Source organism: Equus asinus, chromosome 17 (genome assembly GCF_041296235.1).
Source record: "Equus asinus isolate D_3611 breed Donkey chromosome 17, EquAss-T2T_v2, whole genome shotgun sequence".
Classification (NCBI taxonomy): Eukaryota; Metazoa; Chordata; class Mammalia; order Perissodactyla; family Equidae; genus Equus; species Equus asinus.
The window spans coordinates 29,657,448-29,669,976 of record NC_091806.1 but is presented as its reverse complement, the minus strand read 5'-3'; the positions used below and the strand labels follow the sequence as shown (position 1 = coordinate 29,669,976).

Genomic DNA, 12,529 nt, shown 5'->3' with positions numbered 1-12,529 from the left:
TGCCCTCATCCCTTCCCCTTGATGATTTCTTCTCTCATAACCTTACCAAAATCCGTCTTAGTTTTCTCTTCAATCTTGAAAACATTTTGTAATTGACAGTGCCCTAAAACATGTTTCTAGACACTAGTGCATTGCTCCATTTCACATTCTTGCCCTGTGTAAGGGTCAATATTTGCCTTGCATGCTGTACAACACTTTGGTTCCCTAATGCCTCTTGAGAAATTTATTTGTTAATTTACTTTAGGCAGGAGAAGTAACCTTTAAAACCAAGAAATGGTACCTATACCAGATACCTGCAGGAAGGATCCATCTAACTGCACAGTGAGGGTAAGTTTCTTGGGTTGAACCCTGGTCCCCTACATTAGAGGCCTGGGAATGGGATGATTACTAGTAAAGCACAATAACGGGACTATAATTTGAGTTGGGAGTAAGTGCCATCCCAGCAGAAAGTTTTGCATAATTTTAATTTAGGAAAGATATTGACCTGAGCTCAGAGCTACAACCTGAATTCTTATAAAAGGACAATTGTATAAACACGGCTCAAATACCTAGTCTATGAAACACAATGAAGTTACAAAATTAACCAACTGTACAGTTGAGGTGTTATAAAGAAGAAATCTCTGGGCTGGTCCAGCGGCACAACAGTTAAGTTCACACGTTCCACTTCAGTGGCCCAGGCTTCACAAGTTTGGATCCCCAGTGCAGACATGGGACCACTTGGCAGGCCATTCTATGGCAGACGTCCCACATATAAAGTAGAGGAAGATGGACACAGATGTTAGCTCAAGGCCAGTCTTCCTTAGCAAAAAGAGGATTGGCAGCAGATGCTAGCTCAGGGCTAATCTTCCTCAAAAAAAAACAAAAGAAGAAGAAATCTCAATGCATGCAAGAGAGTAACACACCGTGCATATGTAACTTACATGAGGAAGGTTTTTAACCAGGAACTATGACTGACTGATTAGCCAGAATTCATACATAGAGAAAAGAACAAATGAACATCTGTGGGCAGTCTTTTAAGTGCCTCTTAGCTCCTCCAATAAGCAGAAATCTCACATTGGGGAAGAACCCATTGAACAGAACTAGTGTGAGATGTTTCACTCACAGGTTCACAGTGACTTAACATATGTGAAGTCACGTGGGCCCAGGAGGCCCACCTCTGTAAGCTCTTGGACCAACTGAGGCAGCAAAGCCATGAGGAAACACTGAAGTTTCACCTGGAAAATACCCAAGATATTCTCCAGAACATGAAATACTGGTAGGCAGACCAGATTCAAACAGACAGAAGGGGATGGCCTGAAATCCATAATTAAGGTCAGATGAAGCCTGCTTAGGAGCCCAGGGGTGTGTCCAGGAAGTTCAAGATGAAAATCTTGCCTCTAACTTCGGAGAATGTTGTGGACTTTGCTGAACTGTTCTCAGCCAACTCAGAAGGTTCCAGGGAGGATTTTGATCTGAATAGCTTATGGAGGGAGGTTTCAAGGTCATGTAATTTAAACAAGTGCAAAGAGATGGCTGTAAGTGAGAAAAGCAGGGCTCCTGGAGTGGTGAGAGTCACTAGGACAGATGGGAGAGATGGGGGGCTGGGGAGAGTGTGGGTACACCAATGATGCACTCCTCGGGTCCCCAAGATGCCAGATGTCTGGGAAGCAGCTGCCACCATGGCCTTTACCACTGCAGCCACCGCCAGTGCCATTTCCCAACCACCAAGAACACCACCACAGTAGGCTGGACAGGGAAGTAAGAAGTAGGTTCCAAGTTCACCACTGTGGTCTCAAATCTGGACCTGGGTATGTTGGGATTGGGTCTGATAGGAGTCGTTGGGCAAGAGGAATTACCCTGAGGCAGGGGCATGAAGATCCCTGACCTCCTCTCCAAGTGTCATTTGTTGTATTTGCCTCTGTTGAGCTGAGGTGGATCCCTGCCCCAGAGATGACCAGAGTCAGCCCACTCCACATGCCACACTACAGGGGGAGCCACCCCACCCAATGCATCCCAGGAGGCTGTGGGACACCACCCCTGCTGCTGGTGCCCTTGCACCGGCTGCTGCCAAGTTCATCATCCTCCCTCGGGAGCCCGGCCTGGGCTGGGGGGTGCCAGAATGTGGAGGGGCTGAGACACAGTTTGGGCACACTAGCTGCCTGGCAGCCTCCTGCTCCAACCAGGCCGATGACAACTGCCAGGGTACTTTCAGGTCTCAGGGCCCTTTTCCCCATACTAGACCCCAGACAGAGACTCATCCCAGGAAGCTGGAATGGCTGGCCTCCTTCAGACAAAGCAGGCTCCTCCAGAGGATACACCTCTCTCTGTGCCCTGCCACAGTGCACCCAGGGAGATGGCCAGAGGAAGACCTACCTTGGACCTTAGTCATGGATTTCTCTCAAGAGTAGAGCTCTGGGCAGCAGGAGGGCATGGCTTTAGTGACTCCAGAGTGAAGGGAGGTGCCTGCCCCTGGAAGGGCAGGCCTGCCAATTTCCCCACTATTTCCGCAGGGGGCTTGGCATGCCTAGTGTGGCCAAACTCCTTTGGCTAGCATTCCTGAGCCCTGTTGACTTGTCAAACATTTACTGCTCCCTGTGTTGAAAAGTTCCTCCTGATGGGAGGCCTTGTTCTGTCAAACAATAAAGGAGGCCCCGGATGATCAGCATGCAGGAGGGATAGCCTTGCCCTGCCCGCTGGCTCCTGATGGGCAAAGAGGGGCAGAAAACTATTTTCAAAGGATGGGAGTGGGACCTGAGCAGAAGGGGAGAAGGGGATGTGAGACACAGTTGTAGAAGTTGGGAATCCCATTTCACCAGCATCTGCACCCGGCCACCACCAGTGGGCTCCCCCACACTTTCAGTGCCACAAGGACCTGTCCCTCAGCAAGCCCAAGGGCCTTTCTGAGGCCAGTCACCTTTGCTGTGCATGCATAGATAGAAAGAAGGGTTTTCCCTCCATGGAGTGGGGCTTCCAGAGTGCTAACAGTCAATAAGACCCATGGGATTTGTCAGTCAGTTGGGGAGGGGCGGGTGCACCCACCATCCTCTCTTCATTTCCCTGAGGTCCTAGATCTGGTGAGAGTCACTTGAGGTTTCCATGAAATTAGTGGAGTTCTCACCGTGTTGTAGGGGATCTTGTTGAGGAAATGGTTGGCCTCTGTGATATCAGGTCTCGGTGAGGTCAGAGGGGGGTCTCTATAATGTTACTAGAGGTCTCTTGGAAATCATGGGAGTTCTTTGTGTGTTCAGGGAGTTCTCTGTGAAATCAGGAGACCTCACTTTGAGGGAAGAGGGGTTCACTATGAGGTCAGTGGAGGTCTCTGGGTGGTCAGACAAGTCTCTGTGTGGGCATGGGATGTCTCTGTGTGGTCAAGGGGAGTGTCTAAAGTGTCAGGGGATGTCTCTGTTAGGTCAGCTGAGATCTCTGTCTGTCAGTGAGGACAGAAGGGGCCTCTATGAGATCAGAGGTGGTCTCTGTGAGGTCACGGTGTTACCAAAATCAAAGTGGTTTGAATCCTTGCGAGTTAAGTTGGCACGAGCACACTAAAGGTATTTGGGGACATAAACCTTCCCTCGTTTGTTTGTCTTCCAGCCCTTGACTATTGGGGACCACTGATAATGCTGTGTAGTAGCTTCCCTCACTTCATCTGTAGTAAGTTCACAGAAGGTGTAAGTTCACATGAGGGCAGTGTGGAAATTAATGGTAGCTAGAGAAGCTCTCCTGATGGAGTGGCCATTTTTGCAGCTGCAGCTGCCACGTTATGTCCTTTGAAGGGCTTTACCATGGATCCCAGCTACTTTCTGGGGGACCTGTACCACTTCTAACACTTTAAGCATCTCTGGCCCATGTTTAACATCCATGATTCACTTTGGAGACCTCTGTGGCTGGAGGTAACTTCTGGGCAAGCATGGCTTAAAGACCCATTGGAATCAAGTAAAAGGGCAGCAGAGTTTAAGATATGACAGGATTTTAAAGAAGTCTGAAGGGAATCTAGCATCATAACTTGATAGTGCAGTATTCTATTTTGGGATAGCCAGAGGCCTCATCAGTCACTGGTAGACTAGAGAATTGATGTAAGAGTCCAAACCCTCATAGGTAGGTCTATAGCCAATTTTTTTGCTTTCTTGATTAACAAGCAGGTGGCAGCTACTGCTTTGAAGCATGGGGGCGAAATTTTCACCACGGTGTCCAGCTTGCCCCATTCAAAAGCGTCCGTTTCTTGTCGCCATAGTTTATCAGAGAGGCTGCTGGCCATGCATCCAATGTAAAGAATCCAAAGAAGAAAAAACAGCCATCCCTTTAGACACATCATATCATTTACTGGTCAAGAAGCTGAACATACTTAGCTCATCTGTGGTCAAGGGAAACTGCCACGGCTCGGTCTTCTTCGATCCCTTCCCTCCCTGGGGCCGGTTCGGACAATCCTGCCTCCAACGCCCTTCCTCTTGGCAGTCCGCACACCGATTAGCCCCCGACATTGTGGGTGGCCTCCTGGCCCCTCGGTGGGGGCCGGGGTTACTCACCCATGGCATATGCCCCCTCTCCCTCAGGATACCTTGAGGAGACTGGCGGGCCACAGCGAGCAGGGCGGCCTGCCTTTTCATCTTCTTGTCTGCCTTTGCATCCTCAGCTTCAAGCCGGTTATGGAGCACCCTCCGTGAAGCCACTCGTAGCTGTGCAGGACTGGTAGCAGGACCGATCGCCAACTTTTGGAGTTTCCCACGGGTGTCTGGAGCACTTCTGAGATCTGAAACACGGATTCAGGATCACTGTACTGCCCCGGGCCTCCAGGTCCCAGTTTGTGTATCGCCTGAGGCAGTCCTGCGGCCTCTGGAACAAAGTGCGTGTTTGTGGCGGGGCGGTGGGCGGGGGGGGGGGGGGGGGGGGGGGTGGGGAGTTAGGGGGGGTCGTTGGGGTGGGCGGGGCGGGGCGGCGCGGTTTTCCCCAGGGCCTTATTGGACCTGTCTGAATTTAGGCCATTTAATGGGTGGCCGGCTTACTCTTTTCATGGCTTTCAGAAGCAGACCCCGAAAATATCCTCCCTTTCCTCCATCCCCAGGATCAGTGGGATTCCACCCTGCCTCGGTCTCTGGCACAGCCTGTCCACCAGGTCTGCGGATGTCCGATCCTGGGTCATGTTCCTTACCCGCTTGTTCCCTGGCTTCGAACGGAACGGATGACTTTGCCTCAGGCATGCTAACCTTCTCCTCCAGAAGCCCACAATTTGTATGGGGTGAGAATTCATATGGAGTAAGTATAATAATATTGCTAATAACGTTATTTTTATTATTAATAGCTAACAATTATATAGTGCTTCCTATATTCCAAGCAATCTTCTAAGTGCTTTCTAAATGTTAACTCTTTGAATCCTTGCAATTCCCCCATGAGGTAGGTATTATTTCTTTCAAATGAGGAAACTGAGGCACCAGAGAGAGGCTAAAACCAATATGCAACTGATAAATGAATTCATCGATAAGGCTGAGTAAAATGCAGGCTCTTTGTGTTCGGAGTCTTGGCTCTTGATACTCTATACCTGTGCTCCTGCAAGTCCTATGAAACTCAGAAGCTTGTACTACGGTGGTGAGGCACAGGGGCTTTAGGCACACTGCTGAGTTCCAGAGCTGACTCCACCCTTGGCTTGGTACTGAAAACAGTCCTGGATTTGAGAAGCTCAGTATCTACTGCCCTCTCCTCTAGGACCCAGTAGAGGTGGGGGATACAGATGCAAATATGGGGAGACTTTTAAGTTCTAGGGGCAGGTTGTATCCAAAGAAGCTCAGGGCCTGCAGGTAACTTCTCCTCGCCAGTTTAGCACCTCCCCTACCCCTTCAGCCCCCATCCATGCAGAAAGGCAGAATGAGCCTGGAATCACACAGGCCTAGATGGAAATCCTGGCTCTGAAATGCACTGGCTTTGGGTAACAACTTAGGCTTCATGATCAAGAAGGTAAAATCAGAGGAAGATGGTGCTGTTGAATGAGCATCCCAGCAGCTGAGTTAAACGGTAACCAAAATGACTGCCTGACTCAGGGGCATAAGGCTTTAATGCACACACACTTCACATGTCCCAGGCACAGGCTAGACATTCTACACGGCTCATCCCTTTTCATACTCCCAATAGCCCCAGGAGTTGCGTTGTTCTATACCCACTTCACAGATGAATAAACTGAGGTTCAGAGACCTTAAGTAAGTTGTACCAAAAGTTGGGCTTCTTTGAATCCTTGTTACCATTATGGGCTTAATTGTATCCTCCCAAAATTCATATGTGGAAGACCTAACACTTAGCACCTCGGAAGGTGATTGTATTTGGAGACAAGGACTTTAAAGTGGTGATTAAAGTTACATGAGGCCACTAAGGGGGAGCCCTAATCCTGTCTGACTGGGGTTCTTGTAAGAGGAGGAAAGTTGGAATCACAGGGAGACATCAGGAATGCACTCACACAGAGGGAAGAACATGTTAGCACAGTGAGACAGTGGCCATCCACAGGTCCCCTACTATCAGCACATAATCAGGAAGGGCAAAGAGGTTTTCTGGTGCCATTTTGTCCAGAGGCTTTATCTCATATTTGGTAACTCCTAGCAGCTCTGAAAAATAAATGTTATGAATGTGGAAATATCAATGGATCTGGGACTTTGTTGTTGCATTATTGTCATTTCTCAGAGGATCAGAAGATGTCATAGGCATAAGCCTGTCTCTCCTAAGAAGGCCTGGAAAGAAATTACAGAAAGTGTAGAAGGCAGGAGCTACTTCTACTATAGCTCATTTCCAGATTCGGGCTAATATCAGATCTTCATTGGATTATTAATGTTTCTTGAGAGTGCTGCTTCATCAAATTTCTCTTCCCTGCCTGGGCCTTCAGCAGCTGATACGGTCATCAGCTGTCTAGCTTGTGGCCCTGCATACCTATGCCTTACCTATTCATATGTCCAAAGTGACATGAAGCTCAGGACGCCATATTTTCTGATTTATGGTATCATTTTTGGAAAACTTTTATGAGGTATAAACAAAGCAAACTAGTTAAAAATCTAACAATCATTTTTATTTGAAGAGAATAAGATCATATGCCATTAGAACTCCTCTGCAAAACCCAGGACATATATCTCACAACTTGCTTGACTTTTTTTTTTTTTAAAGATTTTATGTTTTCCTTTTTCTCCCCAAAGCCCCCCGGTACTTGGTTGTATATTCTTAGTTGTGGGTCCTTCCAGTTGTGGCATGTGGGATGCCGCCTCAATGTGGCTGGATGAGCGGCGCCATGTCCGCGCCCAGGATCCAAACTGATGAAACACTGGGCCACTTGCAGCAGAACATGCTAACCTACCACTCAGCCACGGGGCTGGCCCCCTTGCTTGACTTTTGATAGGTAAGAAGGAGATAGAAATTCTTACAAGTGGCTATCTGGTTGCTAGAAACAGAAACTGCCTTTTGTTAACATAAGCAAAAGAAATATCTTTAAAGGCTATGGAATGACATATAAAATTGAGGGAAAATAGAACTTCAGGAAGCACCAGAACCAAAAAATAATGAGAGATACAGAGACAGAGACAGAGAGTGGGGGGGAAGGGAAGAAGGGAGGGAAGGATGGGTGGAGAAAGTGATAGAGTTAATTAAACAAGGTGGCCACAGCATAGGCTAAGGGAGGGGATGGGAGATTGACAGTAGTCCATGATCCCAGAGAAGAATGTATTTATATACAAACGGAGGAAGGATACTGGACAAGCAAGTATAAGTGATTTTCACTAACAAAGCATTCCTAAAGTACTCATAAGCATTACGTGACTCCCTGATTGTCACATGCACAAGTATTGCTCAATGAAATTCCTGCTTGGGGACTTCACCAAATGTCATCTATTTACACTCAACACCCATTTCCATCCCCTTGTACATTCTTTCTTGTGTTGCAGTACTTCCCATATTTGAGAGGGCTAAAAAGAACGTTTCCAAAACTCCCTTGATGCCACGGTTCTAGAATTGATTTAAGTTCCATCAATGTAATGCAGTTGCATGAGATTTGAAAGGCAGAAGGGGTAGTGAAGGGCAGCAGGGACATTTCGTATATTTATTTTCCTGCATTAGTAGCAACTCCAGGCCCTGGCAGGCATCAGTTTTTCCAGTGGCCAAAAGGCACTTTGCACTGCCTAGTCACCAACCTCATGGTCAGGGGCACGGAGACAGCCAGAATTTCCTGCAGTTCCCCCATCCCTGGACTACATCTGCTGAGGCCTGACCCTGAGCCTGAGTCTAGCAGCAGACACCAAACTCCATTCTACTAGCCCTTGCAATAATTCTGTGGACGTCTAATTTCCTATAGTAAAGCCCTTTCTAGTGGAGATGCTTAAAGTAGTTTCTGTTTCCTGCATGCACCCTGAATGATACAAGTATCAAAAAGCTCCTTCAGTATCAATTTAATTTCCAGCTTTATTGCACATTCTTTCAGTGCAATGATATGGTTCACCCATCTTATGGCTCCTTTCCTTGCACAGATGACAGAGTGTTCTTGAGTAATTGAGCAGAGCTTCCTCTGACTTGCCTACAGGTGAGTTCAGTTATTTTGTTCCTTGAGATCACTCCCATTTCCCAGAACTATTGTTGACTATGCTGCTTAGCTTCAGTGGTTTCTTTGTTGTGTTTCATCTCATTACTCCCAGAAATGTAGACGCCTCACCAGTGAAGAAACACTAGGAGTGATGATTGCCTTGATGGCTGTTCTTTTAGGTCAGTTGGATCATAAAAGGCATTATTCTCCAAATATTATTATATCATGAAGCATTCTCTGGTGATAGCCCTTTGATAGGTACACTTATAGAAGAAGTGAGAGTTGGTATTATGCATTAGAATTTCAGTCACATAGTCCCTTGGATCTAGGAATCCCAAAGCTAGGGACTTATGTTACTGATATCTCACAAAAAATCCTCTCAGATTTACATATAAGTTTAGTGCAGGAATTTTTTTTGGTAAGTTTTTAAAAATGAAAACAGCAAAACGATCATTCAGGAACCATTTAATTGAATTACACTATATTCAATTGATAAAAGTATTCAGCTGTAAAATAACATGGTTGGCCCAATACAGGAAGATTTCCAAGATGTAATATTAAGTGAAATGATAAGGATGAATTGCACAAAATATTTAGCATTTAGCAAGTTTTAAGTATGACAGGTGAAAAAATATGCATTGGTGTCAACTACACATGAACTGTTCACTAATTCCCCTTGGGATCAAAATACAAGGTTCTGAGAGTTTAGAGTGGGGGGGTGGTATATCATTTTGTGTTTCAGTGGAGAAAGAGAAACATTACCAGGTATTTCAAACAGAGGGAATTTACAACAGGGGATTCTGGGTTGGTTATGCCAGGATTGGACGACTGAGAATAAGGGTATTCATTTCCTAAGGCTGCTGTAGCAAATTACCACAAACTTGGAGACTTAAAATAATAAACATGAATGAAAAAAAGAGAATGAAATATACAAAAAGAAGTGTATATGAGACATATAGGAAATGCTGACAATACCCAGTACACATGTAGTCAATGTTTCAGAAGGACAGGAGGAAGAGAATGGAGCTAAAGCAATATCTGAAACAATTATGGCTGAGAAATTTCCAAAAGTGATAGAAGACTTCAAGCAACAGATCCAAGAAATGCTATGGATTCTCATGAAGACAAATACAAAACATTTAGGGCCCACCAAACATGGTATGGTCTAAGGTCTAAAGTGGTATTTCACAATGAGGAAGTGTGGGCCCAACTTTGCATCTCTTCATTGTGGGGCCTGTGAGTGAGGGAGAGGAAGAAGCAGCAATCATGGAGCAGGGCTATAGCATGGCTGCTGATGGGGGATAATTAGGAGGGAATGAAGGTAGCCTCAGAGGCTCATTGATCCCCTCAAACATTGCTTGAAGACCTGTAACTCAAGATTTGGCAGAAAAATGGCTAAGAGTTTGCCTTCCCTTTTATCAAGGAAAAAAAGTAGCTATAGTAATTCTTACTTACAACTACTTATACAAAGGGACAGAAAACCCAACTCAGTGGGTATAGACAATGAAGAGATTTTGTTTTATGTAAGTGCAAAGTCTGGCAGCAGCAAGCCTTACAGGTGTGGGTTGATCTAACCATTCAGGTGTCAAAATCAAGGATCTGCTTTCATTCTGGCTCTCTGTTCTGCTTTACTTGGTGTTGGCATAATCTCTAGGCTCTACGTGGTAGTCCTCCAACTTCTCCAGGTGAGCACTCTTCTGCAATAGCAAAATAGCCATGGCAGCTATGTCATCATATCTGTAGAGCTCCCTCTTTTGGTAGGTCCTTCTAGGAAGGAGAGAACATTACTAGCTAAGAAATTATAGCAGATATCTCCTCTCACCTCTGAGGCTCAGATTGAGTCTTATGCCCATCTTTGAACCAAGATCGTGATTGAGATACCACGTTAGTCTTCAACTAAGCAGAGACCAGGTTTAGAGTTGGAATTGGGGGTTAATACTACCAAACCACAGCACTGGGATGGGGGAGGAGTGGTCTCCACAAAGCAAAATATAGTTGCTAACAGTAGAAGTGGGTAATCACCAGAGGAGGAACAAATGCTGAAAGCCAAAAAAAAAAAAAAAAAATCAACTCAAATCACATGGCATGACACTTGACCCACTTCTCTTCCCTTTTCCTCCTGGGTTAGCTCGGCTCTCTTCTCAGCTGTTGCTTGAATGCACCAAACACCCCGCCCTTGAGGCCTTTGCTCTCCCCAGAGCTTTATCCTGGAATGCTCTTTCCTCAGACATTTGCTTGGCTTTCTCCCTTGTTTTTCTATTCAAGGCTCTATTTAAATGTCACTTCAGAGAGGCCTTTGGTGAGTTCCCTATCAAAAATAGCAACTGCATTTCTATCTACCCCCATAATTGGCTTTGGTTGTGTTTATAGCATTTATCACTATTTGACATTATTTTATGTCTCTCTTTGCCCTCACCACTGGAACGCACTCTCCCTGAGAAGATTCTCTCTTGCTCATTGTTGTATCGTGGTGCCTAAAACAGTGCCCAGCATGTAGTAAGCATTAAACAAATGTTTGTTGAATGAATGAATGAGTTAGAATCCAAGACCTAACCCCACTTCTGTAATCTTAAGCAGGGAACTGAAGCCTTTATTGCCTCTGTTACCTTATCTGTCAAATGGAGATGATTTCTACCACAGAGCATTATTCTTCAAGTAAGAAAATGTGTGGGAAATGTCTGGCATGTACAGATCTTTGATATATATTATTCTCACAAATATATATATATATATTCTCACAAAGCTTCATTCAGTGGACCCAATGAGGCCAGAATCCTTTATTTAAATCAGTTGTTATCGATCCTGGTGTCACTTTAGGATTACCGAGGGAATTCTTCACAGGTGCTGAGCTTGGTTCTCACCCTGAGTCTCTTATTTAATTGGCCTGGTGTGACACCCAATCATTGGCAATTTTTAAAGCTCCCCAGCGGGGTCTAATATGCAGCCAGTGCTCAAGACCACTAGTTTCTAGTCATTGGTTGGCTGATGGCAGGGCTGGATGTGTAACCATCAGACTCATGGAAGCATTGTAAAACCTGGCCCTTCCAACACCTGGAAATCTCTAGAAGCCAGCTTGGCTTATTTTCTCCAGTACAGACCTTCAACTGGCAGACTACACAGATGATCCTTCCCACTGTGTTAGAAAGAAAAAACACCAGCTCTGCCTCAGATTTCTCAAATGATTTTTACATGTGCAAACCATGACCTGTTTCCACGCTTGTAGATGTTAGGGGGGAGAAAGGGAGGCTTAAAGGAGACCAGGGAGACTAGTGTGTATTTTCTTCTAAAGAAACTTTTAAAAGTGCAGAGAAACTGGCCTGGGACAGGGTCTAGGATCTAGATCTTATACTAACAGGGATGATGCATGTGAACAGTGCCCAGAACAATTCCTGGCCCATCGTAATTAGTGTTCAATTAAGCAAACTAGACTTGCCTAAGGTGTTATGATAATAATGACACAACAACAAACAATGAATCCTTTTTTTGAGCATCTTCCCTGTGTTAAGTATTTTAGGTAGGTAATTTTGTATCTCTACAACATTACGGTAAATCACTGATTTTCTCCCCTTTCACAACTGGCAAAATTAGGATCTGAAAGCTTGCAGCTGGGAGAGGGAAGACTCAAGATTAGCATTCAGGGCTGACACCAAAGTTCATCTTCCTGCCTGTATACTCTATACTGTTTCTAGAATCCCCTTAACTCTCAAATTCTATGACTCGGAGCAACTTGGACCTTTTTCACCTGCAGTAAACAGAAAGCTTTTCCTTCACTTAAAATAATGTAAATATTGATAAATGCTATGAATACAACCGAAGCCAATTGTGGGGGTACTGGGTTAGAGATGCTGTTCAAACCTCATCCCATTCAGACCCTCTGACTATTGATAGGAGAGGGAAAGTGGAAGAGAGAGGTTTTGCCTGATCTTTGAGGCATATACCTGTGTGGAGAGAGGGGGCAGAAATGCCTGGTTTTCTGTTAAGAGGTAGGGCCATGGGAGGAAGCTGCTGCCCACT

General features: G+C 45.5%; 1 long non-coding RNA gene across 1 annotated transcript; it reads left to right on the top strand.

Moving 5' to 3' along the window:
- The first annotated feature begins 253 nt into the window (after positions 1–253).
- On the top strand, positions 254–8,535 carry LOC123281751 (uncharacterized). The gene is made up of 4 exons (XR_011494979.1): positions 254–327; positions 4,610–4,819; positions 5,039–5,229; positions 8,463–8,535. It is a non-coding gene; the product is annotated as an uncharacterized lncRNA (long non-coding RNA).
- Positions 8,536–12,529: the final 3,994 nt, after the last annotated feature.